Below are 7,720 nucleotides of genomic sequence, written 5' to 3'. Positions count from 1 at the left end.
TTCAGTGTATTTCCTTTTTTTTTATTGGAGCATGTGCTTAACAGTGATTGATCATTGGTGTAAATTTATGAAAATATGCAAAACTATTTTGCCAAAGTGCATTTGTAAATTGTTTTATGTTAAACCACATAGTATAGAGAATCGCAAGATTGAATCATCCCCTTTCAAATAAGCCCATACAGGAGATAATTTGAGTCATGAATACTGCTGACATTATATGGGCTGGGTGCCATGTCATGCATTTAATTACCCCAGATACATGAAATATATTGATATTGACCTAATTAAAGGAATTGTGGTTTTTACCATTATAATTTATAAAGAGTGGAAAAATTAGTAACTTAGTATCAAACCGACCGCAGGATTCAATTTGATATTCTTACAATAAAACTCCCATTTATTGATTGGATAATTGGGTTCAATTAAAGGGATGCTCCAGGCTGAAGATATTCATATCTCAATAAATAGAGTAAAATTTACAGAGCAAAATGCTGAAAATTTGATCAAAATCGGATGACAAATAACAAGGTTATTGAATTCTAAAAGATTTGCTTTATTCCGGTAAAACAGTTCTTGGCATGTCTTCATGAATATTAAATGTGCAAACTGATGTCATATCCCCACTTGTTCTTTTGTATTTTATATGAAATTAGGTTTATTAAAAAATTTTCTACCAAGAACTTAAACAATTTGATTGACAACTGATTAAGTGCATTAGTTATTCATTGCTGCAACTTATTTCATTATAATGCAGACACATTATTTACACATGTATGAAAAAATTAAGCAATTATGATTTCATGTGATAACATAAGAAAAGGGAAAATGGGGATGTGACATCATCAGCCCACCTAATGAATATTCATGATGACGTGCATATAACTATTTTCTCAAAATATTGCTAAATTTTGAATTTCAATAACTTCGTTATTTGTTATCCGATTTTGATGAAATTTTCAGCATTTTGCTCTGTTAATTTTACTCTATTTATTTAGATATAAATATCTTCAGCCTTGAGTATCCCTTTAAATATATCATTATGCTGTGGTAATAAGCAACACCTGGGACTTAATTAAGTCTTGCAATTAAACAAAAATTAACACAGATCAATATTGTATATTTGAGACTTTTTTTTAACTTAATTTGAATGCAAATCTTTTTGCAGTGTTACCTGGTCATCTTTATTTTGAAGTGATACATTTTTTGTGTGTAAAGATTTCAAATTCATAAAAGGGTGTAAATTTATCAGTGATAAACTAGCTTATTAATTGCTTTGGAGCAAATCAAACTTTACTAGGTTACAGATATTGCTAATAATGGAGATACACTGTATTTTCGAACTGGGTGCTGTAATTTGTGGATATTTCTAGAAGATGTTAGAGTCCTGTTATTGATGGCTTAATCCGGACTTGACATCTACTAGACTAAACGTCTGCAGTGTTACCTGCTGATCTCCGAACGGGAGGAACTGAAACGAGAGAGTAAGAGAGATGATAACTTTGTATTCTTGTACAATGATAACAGGTTAAGGCGGCAATTGCTTTTGTCATTCACATAATACTTTGCTGTATTGTATCGTAAAATGTCATTTCAAATAATGCAGTAAAGACAAGTTTTAAGTATTAAAGAGGTAACTCATTTTGAATATTCAACAGTGTGAGACCTGATGGTACATTTGACAAGCATACATTATGGTAAAACCATGCTTTATTTGACTAAATATGCTCTGCCTCTTTTGATATTAGGTGATTTATATAGAAGGAATAATCATTGTAGAAAAATTTGATATTGCCAATTGAATTTAATATTGTTATTTGCTATTTTCTGTTTTAGTGGAAGCATAATAAACTTGTTAAGTAATATCAATCATCTTCGCAAATCTATGCAGTAATTGTCATGTACATGTACTGGTCATTTTTTTATGGTGAGACAGATTAGGGGTCCTGTTTGATAAACTACTTTGTGATAACATTATTGGCTGAAAGTAAATTCGACCTAGAAATTTTGCATTAAGTCTTTATGGCTTGGGATCCAGGGAATGTAAATGACTTATAATTGTGCCATCAATGTGATATTCATGAGTGAATGGAATGTTTAGAGAGAGAGAGAGGGAGGGAGACGGAATAGATGGGAAGAATGGATGACGGGCAAGCAGGGGCGGAAATATCTCCCAAAAGGTAGGGGGGACACAGGGGCGGATCCAGCCTTCGCCAATAGGGGGGGGGAAAATTTGTTTCAGCCATATTTTCCCCGATCAGCAGCTCGAAGATGATTTGTGTTTGTTTGTTTCTTTGAAGGGGTAGTCCTCATTAGTCACTTCTTACCTTTATTCTTATAAATTCATATATAATATCATAATCCTTATTTATATGATGCGAAGCGCGAGCTAATATTTTGGAAATTTTATGTATTTTCCCTAAAATTTGAACATTCTGGGCAATGTTTTTTATCCTGAAAAAAATGTGTATGCAACTTAATAATTACTACGAACGCAAAGCGCGAGCAGAAATGAACTGATGGAAAAGATACATGTTAAAGACTGCGTGCAGTTGGCATTTAACAATCAAATAATGCGAGCGCGAGCTGATTTTTTTTTGGACATTTTCACCTAAACAATGGAAATGATAAGCACTTTTTGTAACTCAAGCAGAATAGGTATATAAGTAGACAATTAATGCAAGCGCGAAGCGCGAGCGGAAATTTTTGAGATTTAGTCCTATAATATTTACTGAACGAGACACTCTATTCATGTTTTGTAAATCATGAAAGGATGAGTATTAATAATGCGAGCAGAAAACTTTTATATAGGCCTACGTTTTGAACTGGTACCTGTTGAAAAGGTACCTCAGTGTTAAGGACTACTTGCACTTAGCCATGAAGGCGTTACATACTTCAACAATCAAAAAATGCGAGCGCGAAGCGCGAGCTGAAAAATTATGAAAATTTCTAAAGAAAGAATGGAAAATTTTAATCAATTTTTGTAATCGTGAACATGATAGCTATATAATTCAACAATTGATGCGAGCGCGAAGCGCGAGCAGAACAAAAAATCGAGATTTAGACCTATAATGGGCCACTCTGCATGTTTTGTAAACAGCCATAGGCTGATCGAGGGCTTTTTACCGTGTTTAAATAAAATAAATTAATCAAAATCAATGTTTTGTAAAACATGAAAAGGATGATTAATAGAGGGTCTTCCTACATTAATAACGCGAGCACAAAGCGCGAGCAGAAAAAATATTGATGTTGTGATCTGAAACTGGATAATGATTTAAATAGAGAACAAGTTGAGTATTTGAATAAACTGCGCGCGCGTGTTTCACATTTAGACCTAGAATCTAGGCATTCTAAATACATCTTTAATCATGAAAATCATGAAACTTTGATATTCTGATCTGAAAAAAGAGTCAATTACAGCTTTATATTTCAAGCACTTTGTGGGAAAATTGTCTGGTGGATATGGATCGCACTTAAAAAAAAAGAGCTAAAATTGTCATTATTATTACTTTGAGTTTTGACATAGGACCGGGACATCCTTACAACATATCATGAAAATGATGACTATCTTCCTATTCCTCTTGCTAAGCGCGAGATGAAACAAAAGGGACAATTTAATTATTAAATTAATATCATATTTATTAATGCCTAATGAGGGCGCAAAATCTGATGATATTATGGCATAAAAACTGGACATTTCACTTTTGTAATTATGAATAGGATGCATCAGGTGATATATTTTTAACCATTAATGCGAGCGCAAATCGCGAGCTAAAATTTTTGATAAACTGTCATGAAAAGGGGATTTTAAGTAGTTTGTTGTATAATCAATATTGAAACATACATAACTCGCCAATCAAAATGCCAGCGTGCAGCGCTAGCTGATACGTCTTGACAATAAGACCTGAAAATGATATTTTGACAACTTTATGGAATACACGAAATTTAAATAACAGATACCTGATAAATCAAAATTTGCGAGCACGCAGCGCAAGCAGCAAATGTTGATAAAATTATTCAGACCATAAAACTGACATTTTTACAGAGCACTTTAAAAAAATCAATTTGTAAATCACACAAAATAATGATCGATTTCCGAGGTGAAATATGTTTTGTATATTGACTTCCAAACTTGATATTTGAGCTCCATATTGAACAAGATATGTAAATTACCTAACAGGTAATGCGAGCGCGAAGAGGGAGCGAAAATTTTATATAGTGGCACGAAAGATTCTTTTTATTTTCCAAGTCTTCCCCTCAACTTATTTTATGCACTCGTCGTCCTTCTCTTCTTTTCTCCTCTCTTTTCCTTTTCCTTCTTTCTTTCCCTTTTTTTCTTCTTTTTTTGCTCCGCCAATGGGGGGGGGGGGGGGCCTCGGCCCCCCTGGATCCGCCTATGGGGACAAGGGGCGGGAAAATTTGACAAGCAAAAAAAGGTTATCATCCCAAAAGTATACGGTCATCTCGTCCCAAAATGCATGTTATATTTCGATTTAGAATGATGTATTTCTTACCATCATAAAAGACAAAAAATAGTAGGGGGGACATTTGATATTGTGTCCCCCCTACTATTTTGAGTAGGGGGGACATGTCCCCCCTGTCCCCCCTGGGATTTCCGCCCATGCGGGCAAGAGAGATTGATAGAGAGAGGGGATGGAGGGGCCACCACAAATTGTCATCCCTGCACCACAAATTGTCGCCTCGCGACGATTTATTTAAAATGGGCGTGGCTTATCTAAGGCTGGTTTCCATGGTGATGGTTCACATTACGGTATTTTTTTTAAATGCCCAATTCCGAAAAGTCAGAAAACTTCCATTCAATTTGATGTACCATTTTGTTTGGATCCAGCCTGGGGATTAAAGTCAAGAAATAAGCCACTTTTTGGTTTTTGACCGCTTACAAAATAATAGCGCAGTCAAGCAAACAAACAAGAAACAAGTAAGGGGGATAATGATAACAGTGAACAGATAATAGCTATTGGCTTTAAGCTGAGAAGTAGCCGATAACTATTATAATTATGTTCACTTTTGTCATCCCCCTTACTTTGTGTCTTTTGTTTGTTTGCTTGACTGCACTAGAGTTATTGTTCTCTTAACGCTGTACTTAAATTCAACTTTCAGTTGATGACTGATGAGCCTTCGGATGTAACAGTCTGTACAACTAAACATCTAAGCAACTCGCTCCACCCTATAGTATTATTGTACTACTTTTCAGTAATTGCAGTTTTATACAGTTTTATACACGCACCCGTACACACACACAACATTTTCATTTGCACGAGCAAATTAAAATTTTGAGTGATTTTTTATGGATTTTACTGCTTTCTATATTGAAAACAAAGTTTATAACTTTAATATCCATCTTTTCATCTTCCTTAAGGCGACCGCACACCTTACGATTGGTCTGCGACCCGATTTCAGAATAAAATGTAGTAGAATTTGATGCTAATATTGAGACATGGAATATCTTACTGTGTAATGTTCTAAATCATCGTACGAATACCTATGTTCAAATCTGTGACTATGCTTTCATCCTTCTTAGAATAAAAGCAAATTTAATATCTAGTCGTAATGACGTCATAGCAGTCGTACGATTGGCTACGATTTGAAACTAATTTGGCCTTTACTCCAAAATAAAAGCTTGCAATCTTTCAAAATGGTTATATTAGTATTCTTTCAATTGATTTTAACCTCAAATAAAATGATATGTTCCATTCACATTTTCAGAACATGAGCAAAATGCGATTTGTTCCAAAATCGGATCGCGAACAGTCGTAAGATGTGCGGTGCCCTATTATGAGACCTTATGCGTAAAATATGAATGACGCATGGTACAGAAAAGGTTGGATGAAAATATGCTTGAATTCTACCATTTCGACGGATCGTAGAAGTACAATCATTTTGTTTTCCCAATAAAGCAGCAGACAATAGGTTAAATGTAAATGCTGTTAGGCCGAGGAAGGAAAGTCATTTTTGTTATGAGACTGGTCCGACGCTAATATCGTGAGCTGGAGTCGATGGCTATGAGAATTCAATGTTACAATGGGAATAATATTTTTAATTTTCATCTCAACCCCCCCCCACATACCGCTACCTCTGCCTTGTCTAAACATGCATGTCAAGCAATTTTTCTTTTAATCACACATACCTCGAACCGAATACTTTAAAAGATCATTTTGCTATCAATGCTCTGTCATTTTATAATTAGTAGCTGTTCCCTTTTGATAACTTAAATATTTCAGTTTGTTTCATATTATCATTTCAGTACAAATATTGGTTTATGTATGTTACCAAGCATTGCTATCTTTTACTTAGGTTTTGACTTTATTTTCATGTATGATATAATGATTTATGTCGTTCGTTATGTTTTCATCAGGACATTGATGAAACAGTTTTATGCTGATCTTTTGTACCTGAATAAATAGGTTCTAAATAAATAAATTTGGAATGCATTATCCCCTTCTCTCCGATTAGTAACCTCACTTAATTCAATAAAATAAAACACTGCAAATTGATCTCCTTCACACAGATATGTTTTTAAGGTTTTCATGAATACTTTATGTTGTTATAAGTCTATTAGCGATTTTGATTGATTTTTTATGTATTTCTTTTTTCTCATTGATTATTATGTTCATTTTGTTGACTATTTTATGTACTATTGTTTTAATATTATGTTTTTAAATTTATGTTGATACAGGGCCCCTTGGTCGAGCAATTTTTTTTTTAATAACTGGAAGGGCTACCCTGTTAAAATAAAACGAAATAAAATAAATAAATACCGCGTATTCGTCGTTAGCCATTGTCTGCTGCTTTGTTGGGAAAACGATTTTTTTTTTCAATGATCTATCGAATAGGTAGAAATCAAGCATGTTTTCATGCAACCTTTTTTTTACCATTCAATTATTATTATACACGTTATTATAGGTTTTATATCTAAGTTATAAACTTTGTTTTCTGATAAGCTAGCAGCAAAAACCAGAAAAAGTAATTTGCTCGTGCAAATGGAAATTTGGTATAGCGCCACTTTCTATTGTACTAACTCAGTCATGCGTGCATTATGAACATCGAGATGGGTTGCAAAATATTATTGAAAGAGGGGAAGCATATCTTTTCACTGTATGATAATGATGGCAAGTTATTTACACTGAACTACGTTTTTTTTTCTGGAACGCACTGTATATTATTATAAAATTAAGTTGGCCATGATAATGAAGGCCGATGAATGGTTTTGACCTGAGTATACATATAAGTTGAGATAAGCTAATAAACGATATTGCAATACTATAATAGCCAACCTAGAGAATCTACATGACAATAGACTCGTCATACACATCGCAGGTGTAGGGAAATGGGATTTTCCGATGCAAGCAAGGTTGTAGAATAAATTTATGCACGAGCATCAAGCTTGCGAAACGTCTATAGAAGAAAATAAAGTCGGTCTTTTATCATATTTTATCGTATGCATTTTAATTTTAAGACCAATAATTATGAATCAACGATCAGCTCAAGAAAGCATAATTTAATCGTTTGTATTAGTTTGTTAAGCTTTCTCTTATTGCGAGACTTGCAGCTTTATCAGGCAGGAAGAATCAGGACCTTTTTCTTGTGATGGGTGTGGGGGACACTCTTGACTCTGCTAAAAGGTGTTAAATTCACGTATCTGCAGCCGGTAGGCCTGTACACTCCAAAAACTCCGGTGTTGATTTACCACCAGCCCGGAATA

Source organism: Lytechinus pictus, chromosome 7 (genome assembly GCF_037042905.1).
Source record: "Lytechinus pictus isolate F3 Inbred chromosome 7, Lp3.0, whole genome shotgun sequence".
Taxonomy (NCBI): domain Eukaryota; kingdom Metazoa; phylum Echinodermata; class Echinoidea; order Temnopleuroida; family Toxopneustidae; genus Lytechinus; species Lytechinus pictus.
Note: the sequence above shows the minus strand (reverse complement) of the source record.